This window comes from Triplophysa rosa, linkage group LG22, assembly GCF_024868665.1.
Source record: "Triplophysa rosa linkage group LG22, Trosa_1v2, whole genome shotgun sequence".
NCBI classification, from domain to species: Eukaryota; Metazoa; Chordata; class Actinopteri; order Cypriniformes; family Nemacheilidae; genus Triplophysa; species Triplophysa rosa.
Window position 1 is genome coordinate 16,385,170 of NC_079911.1, and position 23,846 is coordinate 16,409,015.

Consider the following 23,846-nt stretch of genomic DNA (forward strand, 5'->3'; position numbering starts at 1 on the left):
GTTCATGTTTGTATATCCCGGTGGGGACCTAAACCTGAATACACACCAACACATGGGGACTCGTGTCACCGTGGGGACCAAAATTGAGGTCCTCATGGGCAAAAAAGCTAATAAATTGTACAGAACAATATTTTTTACAAATCTAAAAATGCTAAAAGTGTTCTATGATCTTTAGGTTTAGGGATAGGGGATAGAATATACAGTTTGTACAGTATAAAAACATTACGCCTATGGACTGTCCCCACGGGGATAGTCAACCAAAGCGTGCGTGTGTGTGTGTGTGTGTGTGAGAGAGAGAGAGAGAGAGAGAGAGAGAGAGTGTCTCTTGGACTTGTTGCTTCATAAAGGTGGTTTGTCGTTATATATATATATTGTAAGTTGGTATGATTGTGTTATTTGTTAGTTGTGGCGGTTGGTTAAAAACTGAGAAAAGGAAACAGGTGTGAGCAGAATTTTACTACCTCTCTCATAAAACACACAGACTCACACACAGGTTTGTTTTTATTTACTGATGAACCTCACTTTTATTGTTTTCATAGCAGTTTTTCAATTTTGGTTTTTAACAGATTAGGCAAGCAACACACACACCATCCGTGCTGGACTGGATGGGTTCAGGGGTAGGTGTGCAGTTGCTTTGTGTGCGGTTAGAACTGGATTGGAGCTGGACACATGACACACCGGGCAGCGTTACAAGATCATCTTGACTTTTATTCCTTATTTATGTCAAATTAAACACAGTCTATACTCTGGCGCATTTGGTATGACATGCTCTGTTGGTATGTGCTCTTTGGTTTTGTTGCTGTTGGCCTAATGTGATGGGGGAAATTGAGAGGCAGTACAAAGATAAGAGGAAAAAACATTGATGTTCTACACTCAGGTGTTCGCTCAGACAAAAAAGAGAACACAGAAGTGTGTACTAGAGAGTTCGCTCAAGTGCTTCTCTGAACATCACACAGAGACACAGCTGGCCACCGTTGACAACGACTCCCTCGTGAAATGAGAGAGAGAGAGCAGCCACCTCAGGGTGCTTGTGTTCTTCCTCTCAGAGGAAAGAGAAAAAAAAAACTCATTTTTCGGAAGGATAAAAAGATGCCAGGGTCAGAGACAGGAAATTTGTATTGTAATATCATGGCAGATGTTTTGTGTATATTGAGACTTTTGTAACTAGCATGCCAGTAATATAAAACAATCCAGCAGAAGGCTGTCTGTGTGCTGTATCCGTTCTTTTAGTGACATGAATGCTTAATAACTTGAAATGAATATAATGACCATTAGCAGATGTTCACTGCCGCAACAATGACTTACAAACTCAGTTTGAACCCACAACTGCTTTTGTGTTACTCTTTTAAAGATTTATTTGTCTCATCGAAGTCTATAAAAGATAAACATGAAAGTAAAGGATGTCCTTATAATCCTTCTTTTGGTTGATATTTCTGTTGTGGATCAGTGTTGGTTTTATGGGACCTGTAAGCTCTGATTTATTTACAGGTGCACATTTTAATAACTTTACATTTCGTGACTGGTGTTATACCACATATTCTTTCTGAGTGTGTGTGCCTTGCATTTACTTAACCAGCAAGCTTTCGTTGTCTTTTTTGTCTTGTCACATTCTTTTTAGCATTGTGTGTTAAGAGTCATCATAGTCTTATTTATAGATTTGATCGACAGTTTATGGCATAGTTTCTGTCCTTTTTAGTTGTAGCTTTTTTGTCTATTAAACCTGGCTGATTACTGCCGTTCTTCTTGATCTATGTAATACTGTGCACTTCGTAGAGGTTTAAGAACAGTAGACTGTAGGGTTTTATGGATGGGCTCTAGTGAAGTAGTTTCATCTTTGTTCCCGTGCCCGCAGGCAGAAGGAGAATCATAGTGGAAAAGAACTGGTTAGGCATTAGCCAAAGGAAGGAGAAAAGTAGAGTAAGACAGTAGGAGCCTGTTCATTATTTCATATTTCCTCTGAAAACATGTTGAGCATGCAGGAACTGCTCCAGAGAGTCGGTTATCTTGTTGAAACATTGATGAAGACAGTAGACGTGCTCCAAAACCTGGTTAGCTGCCTCGGTGCCGGCTGCCTACGGAAGCAGCTGCCTGATATTGCAGCATCATTATCGGCACTGTACTGTTAGTGTGTGATATATGTCGTGATTAATACACATTTTTTCATTTTTAATATCATATACATTGTTTTAACATTTCTCAACCTCCATCTCCTCAGGTGTATTTTTCACTAGTTATCTTAGCATAATAAAGATGCCTGTATTTTGGAACGTTCTTAAATGCTTTTAAAAGTTTTGGGTCAAACCAGCTATCAATATGACAGTGGACTCTCGCAGATAGCATTTCAGCTGCTGTGCCCACCGGGAGGAAGGTTGTCTGAAATCTCTTGGCTGTTTGAGTGACAAGATTTCTGGACGTACACGAGACCCTTCTCATGTCTCTGACATTTAGAGAAGTTTTCAGAGAGACTCATCTTCTCCTGATCACTTGGATTCCTATGTGTCCGTAGGGATTAAGGGCTGGACCCAAAGCTGCAGAAGTAGGGAAGATCAGGGCAGCTTGTGTGATATTTAGGCTCGGTACATAGAGGCTCACTTAAAAGTGAACTTAAAACAGGCCAGTGGTACAGCAGGAACCACACATGTGTCTTCTTTTGGCCTGTGTGTTTTGAGGGTTGACAGGCTTTCTCATCACAAGTCTTTAAGATTCAGATTATGACTGACAGAAGCGCTCTAACCCAAAGAGCAATGAAATTCAGGTGTCATATTTTCTCATCTCTTTCTCATTTCTCATGGTCTTTAAAAGAGAAGAGATCTGTCTTTTATGCTATTTCGAGCTGTGTTTCAGTTTGTAAAAATAAACGAATCACGTTTATTTATTTGCCTACTAGGGCTGGACTTCTTGGCCAAGAGAGGCCCTCCGTCTGTTCCATCCATCAGCTATTGCGTTCCGGGTTTTGCGTTCCATATTTTGCGTACTGGTGGTCCCCCTCCTTTCGTTCACGCAGGGAAAAGTCCCCTGTGTATTACATTTCATCCAAGTAAAAGTGTTGCTCTGGTGTAAACTGTAAAATACACTTGGTTTCAAAAGTATAACTAATATTAAGAGTGATAAAACTGCTAACTAACTTTGTGTAAAGTTCAGTCTATACAGTAGTTTACATAGAAACTCCATCCAGAAGAATTAAGGTTTACGGTTTTTTCCATGAATGCCATTGTAAGTGTATTTACCGTTACTGTTTTTGTGGCTTCATGCAACAATATTATTTAGATAATCCGCAGCGTGTCACAATGAGCTGAAGTTGGATTGAACCAGGGACGTTTCTTTGACCTAATCCACCCGTTTCCTATCAAAGTCACAGCTTTACACAGCTTTGCAAGTTAGATTTACTTTTTAATATCTACTTAAGACTTGCTGTCTGAACTGTTCTGACAGAACTGAAATCTAATTGGGTTCAGTGTGAGTTTCTCGGACTGTGTGTGCGTGTGTGCTGACTGTGCAGAAAAGTCATCTCTTCCTTTATGGTTTGATCGGTCACGTACTTCGCTACATAAACTCGCAGAATCTCCTGAGACGACTTGCACCCACCGGCTGTCCTCTTAAAAGGCAGAGAGTTATGTCCTTGTTCCTCCTTTTCCTCTGTGTGTGTGTGCGTGTGTGTGTATGTGTGAAGGGAAAAGTGTTAAATTAGAAGTGGATGAATTAGCATCTTGCTCCAGATTAGGGGGATTTTTGTCTAAAGCCTCTTATTTTTGTGCATGTGTGTGTTTGTTTGTACGTGTGTACTTTTTTGTGTAAATATTTTGAGTAAACAAAGCTTTTTGCTGTAATATCTAAAACCTCAGGCTGTGATGGACCTCACACTATCTCTAACATGACTGGGACATTGGGTTGGCTTCTTGATTTGGTACAGAGCTGTTTCTATCCCTTTAATTTCTAAAGCGAGCTCACACACAATTTGTTTTGAGGAATAAATATATATATACAGCCACGGAAAAAATTAAGACACCATTCCAAATTTTCCAATTCCGAATTTAATCAGCATTTTTAGATATTGTGTATTTAAGCCGGATTCACGAAACTGTTCTTAAGACAAAATATAAGATTGTTCTTAAGATAAATTATAGGAAGCTCATTCGAATGTTTCCTTTTAAGAAGTTCTCAAACATTTTCTTAAGAACGTCTTCATTTTTTCATAAGAATAAAATTACATATGCTTTGTAAATCAATTTTGAAAAAAAAAAGGAAATTAAGAAGAATTTTTCTCTAAGAATGTACAAATACATGTACAAATATTACTGTTGTATTTGCCTAAAAGTGAAGATGAACTTGTTTTCTTTGCAGTATTTGAGATCTGAAAAAATACAGTGCATAATTTCTGTGATTTTGATCTGTTTCTGCAGTTTTCATTTTCTACAAATAAATGCAAATGTAGACGCAATGTTTTCATTTGAAATTTGGTAGAAATATTGTTAGTAGTTCAGAGAATGAAAGAAAAGAGATCATTTTTCCTAAACACATACCTATAAATAGTAAATAAAAAATACTGAAAATAACTTCCTCTCACATTTTTTTCCCAGCTGTATTCAAAATAGATTTTTTTTTGCCTTTTAAAAGTCATAATTTACTGATAATCTTCTTATGTTTACCACAGAAGAAATATTGCATCTTAAATGACACGAGGGTTAGTAAAGAATGACAGAAATTCTTGTTTTAGATGAACCATTTTTTACGTTTTAGCATTTATTGTCAGTTGTAAATTTAAGCAATTGAAAGAGCTGTATTCCATCTGAAACAACTTATTTTTAGTTTTAATTACGATAGAACCATTTTGAATGAATTTGTCAGTCTCTTGCAGAGAAAATCTGCAGATTCAACACTCGCTCATGCTGGTGAGATCTACAGTACTGCCTTGGGGAGACATTTCAGATAGTTTCAATATGTCTTTGGTCCTGTGACTCTGAAAAGGTTTTAATTATAGTGAATTTTGTGTCTGAGATTTCATTTCTCTGTCTGTGATGACCTCTGATCCTCTAATGCAGCTCAGCTCAGCTGAAGGTAAAAGAATTCATATCTTTTTCTGCTCAACCAGTCCCACCACTCAGATGTGCTATTATCTAGTTTTTTTCTATTTGTAAAATGTGATGCATACATTTTTCACCAGCAGTTTGTAAGCAAAAATGGACCCTTATTGAACCTTTGTTTCTAAAATGTAACAAATGTATATTTACATTTTTTTAGTTCATATTTAGTTTTAAGACTTGTGTGACTTCAATAAGCAGTCTTGACCTCCGTCCTTACCTTTTATTGGCCTCTGATCGACCCATGCAGTTCTGTGGTCTGGACCTCTGCCACAAGCTTTTGTGCTGTACTGTGAGGAGCAAGGTGTTCTGGGTAATTGATTTTCGATTGGGAGTGAAGCAGAAGACCGAGTCCTGCTGGTCCATCTACCTGGCCGCTGAAAAAGTGTGTCTGTGTCCTCGCAGCCAGCGCACCTGTATCCTCTGACTCGAGTCTTGCTGACTCACAGGACGATAGTCTGTCATTTTTATCGTTTTTGAACGGCAACGTATAAAAATGTAGAATTTGACACTTGTCATCGCTGTCATCTTTATTTAGACAGAGAGAGAAGGCCTGTTTCAACACGTCTTTAATTAGCACTTCTGCACAAGGTTTTTGTGCCGTAACAGCTGTTCGCACAATCTGGGTCTTTAGTTCACTGATAAAGGCGCTGAATTACAATCTCCTCTGCTATGCTTGAGATCATTTTACTATTATTATTATTCAGTTTTACCATTATTTTTTTAGGCTTTAACCGTTTTGTTCTGATGCAATCTCTACCTCTTTCTCTCTGAAGGGTTTATGTCACTCACTTCAATTGGATAATTTCAGTAATTTTCAGTTTTATGCTTCGCTTCGTCAGTCACACAGCTAATCACACTGTGTGTGTGCGTGTGTGTGTGTGAGTGCGCACGTGTGTTGATTGTCTTTGGCCTTAAGGAGCTTTTGGCCTTAAGGAGCTAGTGACAAAAGAGAAAAACAGGAAGACAGTTACTGCAATTCCTGCCGCTTAAGTGCTCGTGTGACCTTTAAAGAACAGCCTTCACACTTTAACTGTGCATTTGTGTGCGTTTCTAACTTCTCTGTACTTTAGGGGAAAAATAGTGTGTTCTCAGACATTAAAATTAAACAGTCTAGCTGAATGAGACTCATCTGAATTCTCACATACACTGGATTTAAAATGTAGCAGATTACACGATTTCTAACCAAGTGCAAACAAATTATGCCAAAACAAATACTAATTCTAAAGTAATAGGCTTTTTAAATTACCTTTGACCAGCTGCTCCCAAAGTCATTTTAATGGATGTACAGAATAGAGTCCATTTAGTATGACCAGATACTCTTAAATTTGATGCGAACAGAAGAAAAAATGTCATGTAGTTTTATCTTCATATAAGGGGACTTGGAACTTTATAAAACATTTAAATATAAAGGATGCAAAACATGACCCCTTTAAAAATATAATGTGATGCTTTTGTAGACATGTATAGACAACGCACATGTGGTAACTGGGATCGCAAAAAGGGAGCTCATAAATAGTTTCTATTTTTATCCTGTATTTTAATTTATATAGCTGTGTGTTAAGTATCTGGCGAAAATTTTATTACATTCGATTTTTGTCTTCTGTTGATCTGTTAGTTAGCTGTGTAATTGTTTTTCCTTGCAGCGTTGTAGTCTGCTGGTCGCTTCAAGTTGTGCAATGGGTTGGACATTCAATATTTCCGGCCAATGAATGATGAAAGAAGCCTGTTTACATTCTTCACTTATATGGAATGGAGTAAAGATGAGCAGCTCACAGTAGATAAAGAACAGCTGTGTCTTTAAATGCTGAAATGATCACACAGATGTGATACTTTGATTTCATTTTGTGTATTTTCTGTGACGGAAAGATCAGATCCTATCACATCACATCCAGCGTGATAAAGTCATGTGCAGATGTTGTAATGGTACATATGGTTACAAACACATTTTCCCTATGTGTTAGTAGACACATATAGCTGATTCTGTTCCTCTGCTGGATTTATTCTTATTTATGGAGGGGAACTAAGGCAGTATTCAACTAGTGTACATGTGTTTTTCTCTCTGATGCACACTTGGTTACAGTAAGTCCCTCACCGGTGCTATAGAAGTTGTTTCATGACTGATCGGTTTCTGTCTGATGGATCAGCGGGGGCTGATCTCAGCTCAGTGTCACATACACAGAATCTTTATTTATCTCCACATGGCCAGTGCTGCTCGAACCTGTTTGCACAACATTTACTCGGCGTCGCTCCAAACTGACTAACTTGCAGGTTTACTCCCCTTGTGTGTTGGTTGCAATGGTTTTCCAAAAGCCTCTTTGGTTACCAGCTTAGATACTACACAAGCTCTTGGTTGGAGGTACAGATAGTGGTACACAACATTTAAAAATGTTGTTTGTTATATGAATTCTTTCTTACAATTTCGTACAAATCAGATTATTGCAAGTGTATCTGTAATCTCTTTAGTGCAGTATTTTTGTTTGGATGGCAGATTTGGTGGTTGAAATGGCTCTAGTTGTTGAGCTTGCATGTGTATGTGCGTATGTGGTGATTAAAGTGAATGAATGTTTAGGTGGAGAGAGGTAATCATCGTTAGCACTAACAGACTGCTTCATTAACCAGCGTGACCTTAATGTCTCCACGCACGCACGCACGCACACACACCACACGCGTGGTGTCTCTAATGGCATTAATATCCTTCATCCTCCATTCGCACCCTGTGCATGATGTGAGTGTCCAGGGTATGAGGTCCTACGTTTGTGTGTGTGTGTGTGTGCGTGGGAAGGGTAAACCCTACGGTATGGGGACAAAATGTCCCCACAAAGATGGCAATATCCAAAATCCATTTTTTTGTCCCCATGAAGAAACAAGCTTATAAATCATACAGAATTAACTTTTTTGAAAATCTAAGAGAGCAGAAGGTTTTGTGTGATTGTTAGGTTTAGGGGGTGGGTTAGGGGTAGGGAATATGATATACAGTTTATACAGTATAAAAACCATTGCATCTATGGAATGTCCCCATAAAACATGGAAACCCAACATGTGTGTGTGCGCGTGTGTGTGTGTGTGTGTGTGTGTGTGTGTGTGTGTGTGTGTGTGTGTGTGTGTGTGTGTGTGTGTGTGTGTGTGTGTGCGTGCGTGCGTGTGTGTGAGTGCACTGACTGGTGTAATTGAAATGCCTCCAGAGTGAAACTGTGTGTGAGTTTATTCACAGATGTTTGAGCTGCTCTAATTGGCCTCCACACACACGCACGCACGCACACACACACATACACACATGCATACGCACACACACACACATACAGGCCATGAAAATTGTAGTAATAGCACAATTTGCCATGCATATTAATCCATTCACTTATATTCCATGCTTGAAATTGTACGGTCTGTCACTGCAGGTGACGGCAGCACAAACATACTTTCACTTGAAGATCGCACAGAACTTCACAGATTGAGTTGATTTGTTCGTGCAGAGTGTTCAGATTTGATCTTCGACAGATTTCTGTGTCTGTAAGGCCTTTCGGATGGATGGATGAATGTAGGAATGCGTATGTCATTCTAGATTTCGTTTTCACAGCTGATTTGTTTGAAGAACAGTCAGGCGTTAAGATGTAACTATGTTTTAAAAGCAGTGGAGTGCTTGTCACATCAGTCACAAAAGACACGCGACTGTGTTCTAAAACCTAGTGAGCTGCCCACCTAGATATCTCTGTGCGTATATGGCTGCAAATATAATAAAAAAATAAACTGCAGACTGCAAAGGTGTGCTGCTTTTTAAGATGCACAGTCATTTTAATGCATTGCAGCAAGCCGAGGGATCGTTTTTATCTAAATGACGGCTATAAAAATAGATTTAGTGCTGAAAATACTGTTAAAATTGGACGGTTTTCTACATATACAGCAGTCATGCCGATATTACAGACAAACCATGTCTGAGAACAATGCCATTTATAGGTGAGTTTTTAATTGATGTATAGCGTTGCAGTCACGTAGGCTTAGCGTGATGATGAGTCATTTGAAGCCTGCACTTATCCGTCTGCCACAACAGAAACAGTAATTTAGTGAGATTCACCATCTACATAACAGGGTGGACAGTGTGTTCTGTTGTTTTGATAGGAAGCGGACATGTTGATTGATGCAGGAATATTTGCCCCAGCACACACACACCGAGGGCAGCGCTAACACAGCTGCTGAGAAAGAGACAGACAGAAAGACAGACGGTGAAGGTGTATCATTAGTTTTCTTGGCATGAACGTTGTCATAACCACTTCAGAGGGACAGGAGGTAGAGAACAGAGGTCAAGGGCGACTCACAGCTGACCCTAACAGGCACAGATTTGCAAGGGATGATGTCATATCCTGATATAAAATAGTGATTTAAGGTCATCGTTTGGAAAGAAAATTTAAAACAGTTAGCACAGGTAGATGGAATGCTTAATTATTTATTAATTTCTTAAGTAATGATTACATTTTAAGTTGAACAGTTTCAGGACACACTTTCCCCTTATTTCCAGAGATCTTCAGTAATAAAGCAAATTCTTTCCCCACCCTGCTTTAATTAAAGCGCTAATGAGAGGTTGACCGTTCGGGGCATTTTGATTTCCGTTAGTATTAATGATGCTGTTATTTTCTTGCAGGTTGACAGTGCGGTCGCTCATGAGCCTGATGTTTTATTATGGCTTTCAGTCTTTTCAAGAATGTAATCAATTCATAATGATTTGATGATTAATTAATCAAATTCATGACAAAACTTCAATATATTAGGCTTCCCAATAAAGGTAATTTACAGACAAAATATTTTGATGGTAGACCAATAGAGCATTGAAAAGATGTTACAAAAGCAGCTTTGAAAGTCTGTTGTTTGGTTTGGTTGTTGTGTTTAGTCCACGTCTTTAATGCATTTCCCTAATGTTCCAAAGAACCCAAAAAATGTTTGATGCTCCGCCTGACTCACACACACTTGTAGATGTGTGTAGAGTAACACACACTAGAGATGCACCAATTGCAATTTTCTTTGCCGATTCCGGTTTCCGATTTTATTACAAGTGAAACCTGCCGATTCCGATTTTTGCCGATTCCGATTTTCTATCCACAAACTATAATTGACAGTATACTGTATATAAATCCATATTAACTTTTCTTCAATGCACATTTTTTTTATTTTCATTACATAAATGATTGAACATTACAATTTCCCCAAATTTCCCTAAATGCAGTTCTCCAAGCTGCATTAAATTACAGAATCTTCTCTTTCCCGAACAACTCTTAAATTGAAGAACTCTGTGACTGAAAAGAAGTACAAATAATAAAATTAGGGCTGTCAAAATTAACGCGTTATTCGCAAATTCCTTTTAACGGCACTAATTTTACTAACGTGTGATTAACGCAGCGCGCATTTTCTGTTTGACCCTTGGCCTTGCCCGTAGTTTGAGAAAGTAAACGATGCAGCAGCAAACAGAAATGGAGAAATAAATAGGTCTTCTGAACGTAAAATTCATATATAAAACGATGTCTGATGGTTCTGTCGACAAGACTAAAGTGATCTGCATTTATTGTCGATGTGAATTAAGCTATCACTGCAGCACGTCGAGTTTAAAATATCACTTGATGGCGAAGCATACAACTGACGCAGAGAGCTCTCCTCCTCGCGGCAGACCACACTAGATTGTTTTCAGCAGAGACGGATGGACAACTCCACAAGCAACAGACTCACCACATCTATCGCTAAATGGGTGGCTACAGCATGTAGGCCAGTTAATGTAGTGGAGGACGAGGGACTACTTGAAATTATTCGCATCGCATCTAACGATTACACATATGAACTACCTTCGAGAGCCACTGTTACAAGCAAGATTCTCGACTCTTACGAAGAGGAGAAAGCGAAAGTCGCGGAGGCGATAAGACAGACAAACATGGTTGCGCTCACCAGAGATTACTGGACTTCCCTCAGTAACCATAGCTACCTAGGGGTCACGGCTCATTATTTTGACACACACTGGAAACTACGGTCGTACGCTTTGACCGTCATGAAGACAGACGAGAGGCACTATGCTGACGTTTGCGCTGAGCACTTTCTGCAGGTAGCCAGACAGTGGAATATTGAATTCAAAATTAGCCCACTGACCACCGATAGTGCACGCAACATGATTGCCGCGGCCAGGCAGCTTCCGTTCGAGCATATGCCTTGCATTGCACACAGCCTCCACCGAGCTATCACAGTTGCGAAAATGTAAACATGCTTGTGTAAGTAAATAGCTCAGTGCAGAGAAAGAAGTAATGGGAACCTGTGTTTTTCCAGTTTTTTTTCATGTGTTTAATAGACATGTACAAGTTCTTTGAAAAACATCTATGACCTTTGAAACATGTCTAGTCTTCATGCTCTATGTTGAGTATGGTTTCACTAATAATAAACAATATACATTTGCATAAAGCATCAATATTTGTCCATGCCCATGTTGATTAGAGTATTAAAAACTTGAAAAGTATTCATTTAAGGTACATTTATAATGGATAAAAATGTGCGATTAAGTTGCGATTAATCACGAGTTAACTCATTACAATCATGCGATTAATCGTGATTAAATATTTTAATCGATTGACAGCCCTAAATAAAATATAACTAAACATGTCACTTAATTTACCTTTTTCATTTTTGTACTCATCTCACAAAAGTCTAAGATAACAATAAAATACTTCAGCTTTATTCTCGTCTGTTTCTGTTTATGAAACTAACATTGCTTTATTTCATTTTTTCTGAAATGTCAAATAAATTGTCTTTATCTTGGGTCTGTAGTATTAAAAGAAGTGGGTTGATTTTTGCTGCATATTCAATAAAAAAGTTAAAAATCTTGAATGAGTGAATTCTACTCTAAAGATGTATATGTATTTGCAGTTTTTTGTTAGTAAAGAACTCAATCAGATATACATCACATATATTGCTTGATTTATTCATTTTTTTATATTTGGGATTTTAAAAACAAGTAGAAGTCGTGTTGAATGTCATTTTACCTAGGTGAAATGACCACAGTTTTAACGTAAGACAAGCAATCGGGTTGAATGGAATTTACGTTTATTTTACACCGAGTGAACGACTTCAACATGAGTTTAGCATGTGTCAGAGTTTAGCATGATGCTAATAGCATCACTGTTAGCATACATACCCCATGTAGACGGAGCAGCGAGAGATGAACTACAGTCTGTACAGTACATGATGCGCGTGCACACGCGTGCAGTCAGCGGATATGAGAGATGCGCGTCAGTCAGCAGAGACTCGCGGTTCGGTGGACCCACATGCGAGTATCAACGAGCCGTGAAAGACAGGCTGTGCGCGCGCACGATTACATGTTTACTTGCGGCTTTGAGTGCACTGATGGCTGTGACGTTCTTGCCTGCATCACGGGCAACAGAAGATCGGCTTGGAATCGGCGAGACGTGAGACTGACCGGCCGGTCACCGGTCCGGCCGGTCATAAGAAAAACCGTCCGATTCCGGTCTCTGGCCGGTCAATCGGTGCGCCTCTATTTACGACCAATTGGGCCCGAATTGGGCTGTTTTTCACTGTCGTGACACTCTTGTCTCCAGGAACAGATGGTTTTGACTGAGAAGATGCCATGAGTGACAATAGAGGAGAGAGAGGATACTGGTTTTGGAGTTCTTGCTCACTCACGTTGAAGAGTCATCCTTGCTTTCACCGAGCACAAACAGTGAAGCTACTGGAACAAAACCTTACAAATGAGAAAGCAGATTAATTAAAGAACAGCTAGAGAGAGAGAGAAGAAAATAGACTGAGTGTTTTGGCGGAGTGCCTGGGAAAGCTGAACAGAGTTTCTTGTCATTAAGAAAGCAGGGCAACTGGGAGCAGAATCTTTCATTGTTTAAGTGGCTCATTAAAATTCGCACCGGCTCTTTTGTGTTCGCACGGGCCTTTTTGTCCACCGCTGAATTTTGGCCTCGGACTGCGGGCCTGTACGGCAGGCGCTCTTCATCGCTTTCTGTCTGTCCTCCGTGGACAGCTTGCCGTCTGTTCTCACAGTGGCCTGGATAGACAGTTAAAAAGCACAACACGCCCATACGCAAACAGTCTTATTTACACTACCATAGTGATATCACTCTGATCCTCTTGAACTCACACCGGCTTAGTCTCAGATAACACAGTCATAGTCTGCCAATAGCTTTCCAAAGCTTAAATTTAATTGGCCGATGTGTTGTTGCTAGATTTGCCAAACGTTGCTATTAAAAATAGCTGGTGCTTTTAAATTACTTTGGTTGAATGTCTGATAACGTAGTCTACACAGATGTCCCACTAGTTTCTGTGGTGATGTCAGCCCCAGCACGGTCAGGACATCAGAATTTCAGCCGTTTAAAAAGCGAGTAGTTTGGGACTCAGGTGGGCTGCTTCCCATGGAGCCTCGGAGTCAGAAAGCCATTTAAAACTCTTAAAGGCTCATCAGGCCAGACGAAGATGAACACTCTCTTGCTGGAGAGGTAGAGAAAGATATGTTCTCTCATTCCTGGGGGAAACGGTCCCTCCCCTCTTATCCTGCCATCTGCTCCCTGAGAGGCACTGAATGATGCATCTCAGCCCGAGGACGAAATTCATCACACGGCCAGGAATAGGAGCTGGGCATGTTTGTGAGCTCGGGGGTGATGGAGGTGGACCGATTTATAGATTTTGCTGTTTAATTGGTGCCAATAGCAGAACTTCAGGAGAGTAGATTAAAGGCAAAGCTGGACTATGGGATATTCTATCACCAACACGGATGATTTTAACTGTCGTTGAATTATTGCTCATTTGTTTTGATAATATTGATTTTACATTGGTAATATTGTATTGTACTGTAGGGCGTCATTTGTTTCCATTAGCGCTGAGACTCGCCCGCTCAACAAGCTCTTTTTATAAGTGTCCCAATGTTCATTTTTTGAAATCAGTATTTTTTTCCATCGTAGCTGTTGGTAAGTGCAAAATCGATCGTTGGTCGACCTCTAGATCTCATGCGTCTCAGTCAGACATCGGCTCCAGCAAAGACGTGTGGCACAGAGACAAAGACGCCATTTTATATGCCCGGTTCACACATGAGTCAAAGGTCAGACAGAGAGACTTAGAAGAGAGACAGCGGTGTGAAGAAACAGTGACAACAATTACATCATCAGTTTATTTTTCTCCGTGCTTCTGCCGAAAAGGCCATGGTGCTTTTGGGTATGTAGTTCATGTCTAACTGCGCTGTACGTAACAAAATGAGGGTCTTATAAGAGGTTGTGTCCCCTGTCTCTGTCCATGGTGCTGATGTAAAATAGAAGTGAATCAGAGAAGCAGATCAGAAGCAGGTGTTCTGACACACACACATATCACTGTTTCCACCTGTGTTTGAATGGCATTAAATGAACAATGTGGAGATTTTAGCGGCACTTCTCCCCTTCCTTTTGAAACACTACGGTGGCTCTCACAGGACAAAGATGTCATCACGTTTTCGCTTCTTTGCGAGATAACATATTTACGAAACACGCTCTGTTGCGCAGTTTGTCCATATAGGGCTACTGCAGAAACAACATGACGAATTCCATGCAAGGGGACCCGCGGTGTATGGAGATAGAAAGAGCTCATTATGTTTCATTCTGAAGACACAGTACTACCAACTTCTGTCAGTAGATCTTCCAAAAAATGACACACTAGACCTTTAAGCTGAACGTATTTAGAAAGCTTTGCAGTAGCTTTATTGAGAGACTACTAAAGCTAACCATGTTCTTCTTAAAGATGTCATATGACACGGCTAAAACGAATATTATCGTTTGTTTTAGATGTAATGCAATGTGTGTACACGATGTAAGGTCCAAAAACGCTGTATTTTCCACATACTGTGCATGTTTGTATCTCCTCTTTGCCCCGCCTCTCTTACAAAGCTCAACGCTCTGAAAAGCGAGGTGTGCTACGATTGGCCAGTTAACCAGTGCGTAGTGATTGGTCGAATACTGCAAGCGTGTGACGGAAATGTAACGCCTCTTACCATATTTGGAACATCAGGTTCCAAAGCAATTGTGCTGACAGGTACGCCCACCTTACTTACGGGTGTCTTAGTCAAATCATACCACGAACTGACGTAGATTTGTGGGGTTTCAGGCAGGTCTGGGTGAGCATTTGCTTTTAGATAGAATGCATCTTTTGTTCCCACACTTTAATATTTGCAATTTTCCGTGTCTTAATACATGCACGGGCAATTTATAACACACCAAAGACACAGAAAAACACGTATTCGTGCCATATGACCCCTTTAAATGTACTTTCCCTGGGAATCGAACCCATAAGCTTTGCATTTCTAATGCACTAATTTAGCTACAGGAGCACGCTGTTTATATGTGTGTCTTGTCTTCACTCCTCAAGATGTGATTTTCCTTTTCTTTCTGAAAGCTTCCAAATAGTTTTTGTAATCTAGTATGTCAAAAAGCGCATACTATGACCCACCCACATGCTTCTGAAGTCCCCAAACTATAGACATTTAACACAGCATACATAAAGATTTAGCGAAGGTGAAAGAGTCGTGTGCGTGAGAGGAGTCTACAACACCGTTGGGGTTTCAAAGGCGTTCAAGCAAGCGCGGGGCGAGGAGCCAACATCACCGCCTGCCACCGCACACTGTCCTCTATATAAAACTCTCTGTTTGCATTAGCAGAAGTGTGAAAGAGAGAGAGACGTGTTTATTCTCACATTGTGTCCTGTACACTCGTATAACTCCGGCAGCGTTAAATCAGGATGTAACACAGTCATGTCAATAATGGCAGGCGCGAGTCGCTCCGTTAAGCTGTTTGCCGTGTGGGTGGTGCAGTGCGATATCTCACAGGCTTTGATTTAACACTCGCATCTCTCAGGATGAAGAACCCTCAGCCTCTCTTTAGTAAGTCACCTCAAGAGCAGTCAGAGGAGAGACGCGGCTCTCCTCCACATCGCAGAGGAACCGGGTTCAGATGCTCGTGAGGTAGAGAAACGGCGCTTTTTGAGTAAAGTGGCTGGTTTATGTACGCTTAATAAGAGTCAAAGAGGAGAGATGGAGAGAGAAGGCAAACTAGGCGACTCGTGCCCTGGTATTATGTGTGTCTGTGTAATGTTTGTGCGTGCAGCACAGAGAAAGAAACACTAGAGCTGTTAACAGCATCTTTTAGCCTGAAGCTACAATTACTGATAGCCTTCATCATTACCATATCTGAATCCAGACGACTTTGTCTGAACGGCGGACAGAAATGTGTACAAAACTCACACCACGCCTACACGTATGTGCAAAAAGACGCTCACAGACCTCGTGATAATTGTTTTGTCTGTTTAATGAAGTCGTTAGAAGAGCCGATCCGGATGTGGAATAGGACTCTTAATATAACAGCTGTGTAATTGCTTCAGTGCGAATTAAATAAGATTTTACCTCGAATCGGGTGCTTACCTGAGAGCTGTAATTAATCTGTTGAGGATCCGATTACCAAGCTTGACAGGAAATATAATATTAATGGTGATTATTAATATAAATGCCCACACAGTCTCACAGCATTTCGTAACTGTTTTACGAGGTGGCTAATTTGTATGATCTCATTCGTACGTTTTAGTTACATTGAACGTTGTACGTTTCATGCTGAACATACAGTACGCAGACTGAAATGTTTCTAATAATCGTAAATCTTTTCCTCTCAAGGTGTTGCTTAAAGGGATAGTTCACTCAAAAATGAAAATTATGTCATCGTTTTACTCACCTTCTTGTCATTTCACACCTGTATGACAAACAGAACATATTCTGCAGAACACAAAAGAGTGTTGGTAACTGAACAATGGAGGTACCTATTTACTTCTATTGTATAGACACACAGCCAATGGAAGTCAATGGGTATCGGCGTTGTTCTGTTACCAGCATTCTTTAAAATATCTCTTTTTGTGTTCTGCAGAAGAAAGAAGTCACGCAGGTTTGAAATGACAAAAGGGGGAGTAAATGACGACAGAATTTTCATTTGTGGGTGAACTGTCCCTTTAAATGTTTGAAATTACTTTTGTAGTCAATAGGGATGTAACGATTCACCATGAGCCGGTTGAAAATCGGTTATAATGAGTGACGATTCAAATCGGTTGGTGTGAACTGAATCGCAATACATTTTTTGAACAGCAGGGGCCGCTATTTTCACTGCAAATCTAAACGTGGAGATGCTGATATTTCTTAAATGCAAAAAAATCCAAGAAAAGCTCAGACAGTATTAGTTTGTTTATATTAAAGAGACTTTTTCTATTATTAATTTGTTATAAGATTGCAGTTTAGTTTTGTTATTTGAAATAAAACATTATTTAATTATACAAAGAAACGTGAAGCATTTAAGAAATAATGCAAGGGAAGTTGTTCATTTCAAATTTGTTTCAACTCATTTTGTAAAAATAAATCGTGAGTAAATCGTGAATAAATCGCATCGTGAGATCAGAATCGTGACTCGCATCGCATCGTGAGCTGAGTGAATCGTTACATCCCTAGTAGTCAACAATATAATTATGCCAACATATCAATTTCTTTTATTAGAACACACATTTTATATAAAAAAATTTCTAATGGATGACTCGGACCAAATAATAAAGAAAAATCAGCCAGGAATTTTAAAAATTCTAGTCAAAGGTTGTCAGCTTTGAAGATGATAAAATATAACTAAAATTTGATATTTTTTACACAGTTCTATAGACTTCCATTGGAAGTGATTTATCATTCATACTATTGTTTTTATAAACTCAAAATTATTTTTGTGGTTATTGATAGGATGTCACAAATGCTGTTCATTCAGCCTGTATCTGTGGCATTGAGTTGATGTGCAAAATCTTCTTATTTCAGGCGGTTGGGTGATATTTATAAGGCTTCTTAAAACAGCTGTCGAAATTAAAATATGAATATTTCATATCTCGCCAGCTGGAGCGTTTAGTGGTGATCAATAAACTACAGACAGTTGATGGTGGTCCGAAACCTTCTCGGTATGAGGGGCATATTCGCACACATTTTTCCTGCTCCAGTACTAATTCATTTAAAACCACATACTCAGAAAAGGTCCTTAGACCCTCTCCTCCCCTCACGTCTCGACTCTAGACAACCCTTCAGTGAACGTTTCTGATTTGCCCTCTGGTTCAGTCTGTCTCTGGTCAGCAGTTAAGACGGAGTGTTTTTAAAGTGTATGCATCCCTCTCATGTAGAGGTCAATTGTGTGTACTTCTCTAATGTTGTGTGTGTGTGTGTGTGTTTGAGAGCGTGCCTGGCCTCTCACGTACGTCAGCTCCCATGATGCCGCTCGGGAGCGGACAGCCGGTGGAGAGCTGTGATTGGATGCTTGCGGGGGCTTCAATCAAGCAGATTTTTCCCCAATCTGCTCTGAAATCGAGACAGGCAGAACTATGCACCGGCTCTGCTGATGCCAAGCATGAGGAGAGCGAGACGGGATCTCAAACGTGGACGCTACACACAGACGGTCTCTCTCTTTTACATACATAAGCATCAAATTGTTGGGCCAGCTTTGGATCAAATGCTCTTTCAACACGTGTCTGTTTGCATACACCACCTCTGCGTTGTCTCCATTTCAGAGGAGATTCTTAGAGGAGTGTTTTTAACAAGGAAAACAGATTGGTCCCAAATCTTTCCTGTGAGAGTTGAGAGCGTGTTTATAGATGAGTGAGACTCACAGTTCTCCTTCAGTTAAAAGCCTCGAACTGATTCTTATCAGCAAAAGTCATATAAATCTTATTAGAAGCCCTAATTGCCATGGCAGCAGGCTGTAGCAGCTCATGAGCAAGAGTTTTTTCTTTTTACATAGGAACACAAAAGAAGTATGAGAAAAGTGTAGGATGGCAATGCATTTATGGTTTTAAAGGTTGTATAAGTTCATTGTCTAGTTTTGTTGTTGTTTGAATCCTTTATTTAGCTTATTTTTGCATTAATATGACCAAACGCTGTCATGGAAATGCTAAAAATAAAAGTATAAAAGAAGTATACCAAACGATATACATTTAAATTGGTCATTTATTTATCCATGATACAGTATTAGAATGTTGTTGTTTTAGGTCATATTCATGCGGAAATTATTTGTAATGTGAGGTCCTTTTGCATGTTTGCACGTTAAAATCCATACACTTAGACAAGATCAAATATTTTTTTATATATATATATATATTTTTTTTTATTATTCACTGACATGTAGGTGAGTTTTTTGCTGCTAATCACTAAATATTTTAAAGGTTTGATTCTGTTTATTTTAATTAACCTTTTTCAGCATTGACATTGAAGCCCAACAGATAGAAATTCAAATCCACTCAGCTTTTGTGATTTAAGTGTGCAATATATATTAAATAATCTATGAAAAGGTAACACATTGGTGGATATGCATACTGAATATGACTGAAAACATCATGTAAATACTAAAAATAAATGTATAGATTAAGTTTGAAATAAGTATACCAAAAGAAATGCATTTAAATTAATCTTATTTGTCATTTATTTGTCTATGACACAATATTAGATTGTTGTTGTTTTAGGTCATATTCGTGTTGAAATTATCTGTAATATAAGGTCTTTTGCAGCTCATGCTCAAGATCCACCCACTTAGACGAGATCAAATATTTTATTTTATTTTTTCAAGATAATGACATTGAGGCCCAACAGATAGAAACTCAAGTCCACTCAGCTTTTGTCATTTAAGTGTGCAATATATTAAATGATCAATGAAAGGTAACACATTGGTGGATTCCGTGGCATACCAAAACTGTGTGGAATCTGGTTCATGCTGATGCAAGAAAGGCTACATTTTTCTGGAGTGTTACTCATGTCAGATAGAAGACAAGAGAAGATCTGGAAGCAAGGACATATTGATCTCACTGGATTATTTCTGATGTATTCTGGTCTGGTGTGTCTTGTCTCAGCAGCTGTGCTTGAGGCTGGAGTTGGACATATCCTTTATGGAAGTGCCTGAGTTTCCCGGTAATAACTGTAGTGTACTGAAATAAAGCCGTGTGGCTCAAAGTCTGAGCTTCAGCCGAGAGAGAGAGAGAGAGAGAGAGAAGGTTAGGGCAGTGGTCAGAGCAGGCGGAAATCAAAGAGAGGAGAGGAAGGCTTTGTACAATTACCATGCGCTGATGATACAATGCTCTCTCTGTGCCTCTCTCCGTCAGGAGATGAAAGTCTTTTTCTTTCTATTGATGCTCTTGATCATTCACAGGTCTGTTAAAAGTGCAATAGCAGAGAAGACAAAAAAAGCACGCTCTGTCTGCTTTCATTTAGGAGTGTGATTTTCCTGTGTCAATGGCAGCAGCCGGAGAAGGAAAGATCTCGTCTTGCAGCGACCATCATCATATTCATTCATTTTCTCTCCGTTCCTCCTCTCTTCTGATGGGGAAGCACAGTTCAGCGGTGGGTTGTCGGTGCTGCAAGCAGCATGTTTGCCAGTCTGTTCGGCATGACTCATGAATTATGGATTTTGTGTGTTCATGTCAACACTCAGTCCCACAATGCCCTCCTTCTCCGGGATAACGAGGAAGTGTGACGAAGAGTTTTCACTCACTCCGGCAGGGCCCTGATATTTCACAGTATAACAAACGCGGATGGGCTGGAATGGTATAAATGAATCTGATCCGTGCGTGCAGATGCTGTGATGTAGTCTAATGAGTGCGGACAGATGAGAGAGTTTCATGTGTCCTTGTGTCTGTGAAAGAGAACAGATGGCTGCCCGCCTGAGGTCTCGGGCTCTTTTCAGCAGACGCAGGAAATGAGAAGAGGGGTAGAAGCACTTCTTTATGGACAGAGGAGGAGAGAGAGATGAGTTTAACCCCATCTTAAAGCTGTGTGGCAGCTGTAGAGAGGCGTTTGTGTGTTGTGTTTTGCTGTCTTTTTAGCGACCAAACTTTGAAATCTAAATGCACACCTCTTCTCATTTTGTTTTTGTGACATCATTGTGTTTCATTCAAAGTTTAGTAAAAAATATCGATTTTGACAATTGATTTTTCAAATGCTTTTGAACATACTTATTTAGTTGAACTACATCTCTGTGTACCTCTGATTTATTTGTATTTAGTCTTATTTTCCGTTGAAAAAAATATACAGATCCTTAACAGCATACGTTACTTAAGCAAAATGGAACATTAGGGATTTATGCTTATAGACACGAAAAAAGAGAATTTTTCTGCTAGGGAAAGAAAAAAGTTTGTTTAATAAGCCGCTCTAACTTTAGTTTTATTTCTCTGCAAACCGTACTTACTCTCATTTTCCACTTCAGGATGCCTCAATATCACTTTGCTTCATTTAAATGCATGTTAGGGTGCGTTCATATTTGTAGTTTGGTTCTTTTGGTTCTTTTGGTCCGGACCAAAAAATAAAAAAATACATTTAGTCCTGGTTCGCTTAGCGTTCAGACTGGCATTTTCAGACTGCGTCCTATTTAAGTTGCATTTCTTTGCTCCTTATCAGCTGCTTAATCGTGCTGCACTCAAACCCACCTCCATCCCCATCTCCTCCTTATCTGCCTGTATCTTCGGATCATTTAATTTAATCCTGTTACGCACCAGGATCTGTTCTGGTTCCCCAGACATGTATTGCTGCGCTCCTGCTATGTCCATGCAAGGCTGCATGGACGGGCAGAGAGTTTGCCCAGAACAGTTTCATTCCACCAAACTACTGTAAATATATGCTATCGTTAAATAATTGACGACAGTGGTCCCAACAGAACTAATAAACAATCCTTTTATATTACCAAATCACTTGATTCTCGGGTTGTATATTGTTATCACTTCCTGTTTTTGGTTCGGTTGGATGCCTTTGGTCCGTGTTGTGTTCAGCAATCGCACCAGAGTTTGTTTTAATCGAGCCAAACATGGCATATGTGAACACACCCTTATTTAAGGTTCTTTAGATATTTTTAGTGGGAAAACAAGACACCGGCTGAAAAAGATTCGTCCCAAGTTGATTGACAGGCGTCGCTGGAGCATAGCGGAGGTAATGATGTGGAGTACAGCCAGATGGCGGCTGGAGCCGGTTGGATGGTATTAGAGAACTCCTGAGCGCAGGTTGTTTTAATTGAGTTGAATTAAACTCATGTCAGTTACCAATGGAGATGAAAGAGAAAATCTCTCTCATTGATCAATAAAAGCCATTAGTTCCTTCGATCAGGACTGTACAGTTTATTTTTCCGTAAGAAACTCATGTCACGCTAATCTTCCCTCAGTCGTAGTTTAGTTCTTTATTCGTTTGTTTGGTTTTACTTTACAGATTTTTTCAGAATGTTGCTCTGAGCTTCAAATATGGCTGTGATCTCAAAATGCACAAAATGCTGCGATCTCCATCTCGATCGCTCACAGTTGTCAAAAATAAAAAGGCAGCTTTGACGAATAAGACAGCTTTGACAGGTTGCCTTTGCCATTTCTAATGCAAAACTGCACACTGAAGTCTTCAAGACACATTAGAGAGCTTAACCGGCATCAGTTGGACGACATGCACATCAGGCAGCACAATCTGTGATAGTGTGTGACAGGTCTAGGCCTTGATGCATCTGTTGGAGAACATCTCAAAATTCTCCACTGGAATTTGATATTATCTGTCCAATAATATAAACAGGATATTTTTGATTCCTTGAAAACCCTGCGATTTAGTGGTATCATTTCGTATTAGCTGCTTTGATCTGAGATGAAGGAATATGCTGGTATAATGTAATCCTTTCTTCTGTGTGTTTATCATGTTAGACGTGTGTAGTTAGATTGATCTAATGTTGTATGGAGGGGGTTGAGATTCAATGAGTTTCATTTCATTCGTTTGATCAAAAACATGTGAGGGACTGGCAACACACCCCTCTCACTCTCTCTCTCTCTCTCTCTCTCACTCTCTCTCTCTCTCTCCCACTCACTCTCTCCCTCACTCTCTCTCTCACTCTCTCTGTCTCTCTCCCTCTCCCTCTCTCTCACTCTCTCTCTCACTCTCTCCCTCCCTCTCACTCTCTCTCTCCCTCTCACTCTCTCTCCCACTCACTCTCTCCCTCACTCTCTCTCTCACTCTCTCTGTCTCTCTCTCTCTCTCTCTCTCTCTCTCTCTCTCTCTCTCTCTCTCTCTCTCTCTCTCTCTCTCTCTCTCTCTCTCTCTCTCTCTCTCTCTCTCTCTCTCTCTCTCTCTCTCACTCTCTTCTCTCTCTCTCTCACTTTCTCTCCCTCTCTCTCTCTCTCTCCTCTCTCTCTCTCTCTCTCTCTCTCTCTCTCTTCTCGTCTCTCTCGTCTCTCTCTCTCTCTCTCTCGTCTCTCCCTCTCTCTCTCTCTCTCTCTCTCCCTCTCTCTCTCTCTCTCTCTCTCTCTCTCTCTCTCTTCTCTCTTCTCGTTCCTCATCTCTTCTTCCTCTTCTCTTCCTCATGTCTTATTCTTCCTCTTCTCTTCCTCATCTCGTCCTCTTCTCTTCCTCATCTCGTCCTCTTCTCTTCTTAATCTCTTCTCTCTTCCTCATCTCTTCCTCATCTCGTCCTCTTCTCTTCTTAATCTCTTCTCTCTTCTTAATCTCTTCTCTCTTCCTCATCTCGTCCTCTTCTCTCTTCCTCATCTCTTCCTCATCTCTTCCTCTTCTTAATCTCTTCTCTTCCTCATCTCGTCCTCTTCTCTCTTCCTCTTCTTTTCCTCATCTCTCTTCCTCTTCTCTTCCTCTTCTCTTCCTCATCTCTTCCTCTTCTCTTCCTCATCTCGTCCTCTTCTCTCTTCCTCTTCTTTTCCTCATCTCTCTTCCTCTTCTCTTCCTCATCTCTTCATCTTCTCTCTTCCTCT

The 23,846-nt window shown here is 40.0% G+C and overlaps 1 protein-coding gene across 2 annotated transcripts in view; it reads left to right on the forward strand.

Moving 5' to 3' along the window:
* The window catches only part of msi2a (musashi RNA-binding protein 2a), a 134,133-nt gene that overhangs the window by 48,878 nt on the left and 61,409 nt on the right, over nt 1-23,846 (forward strand). The window lies entirely within an intron of this gene.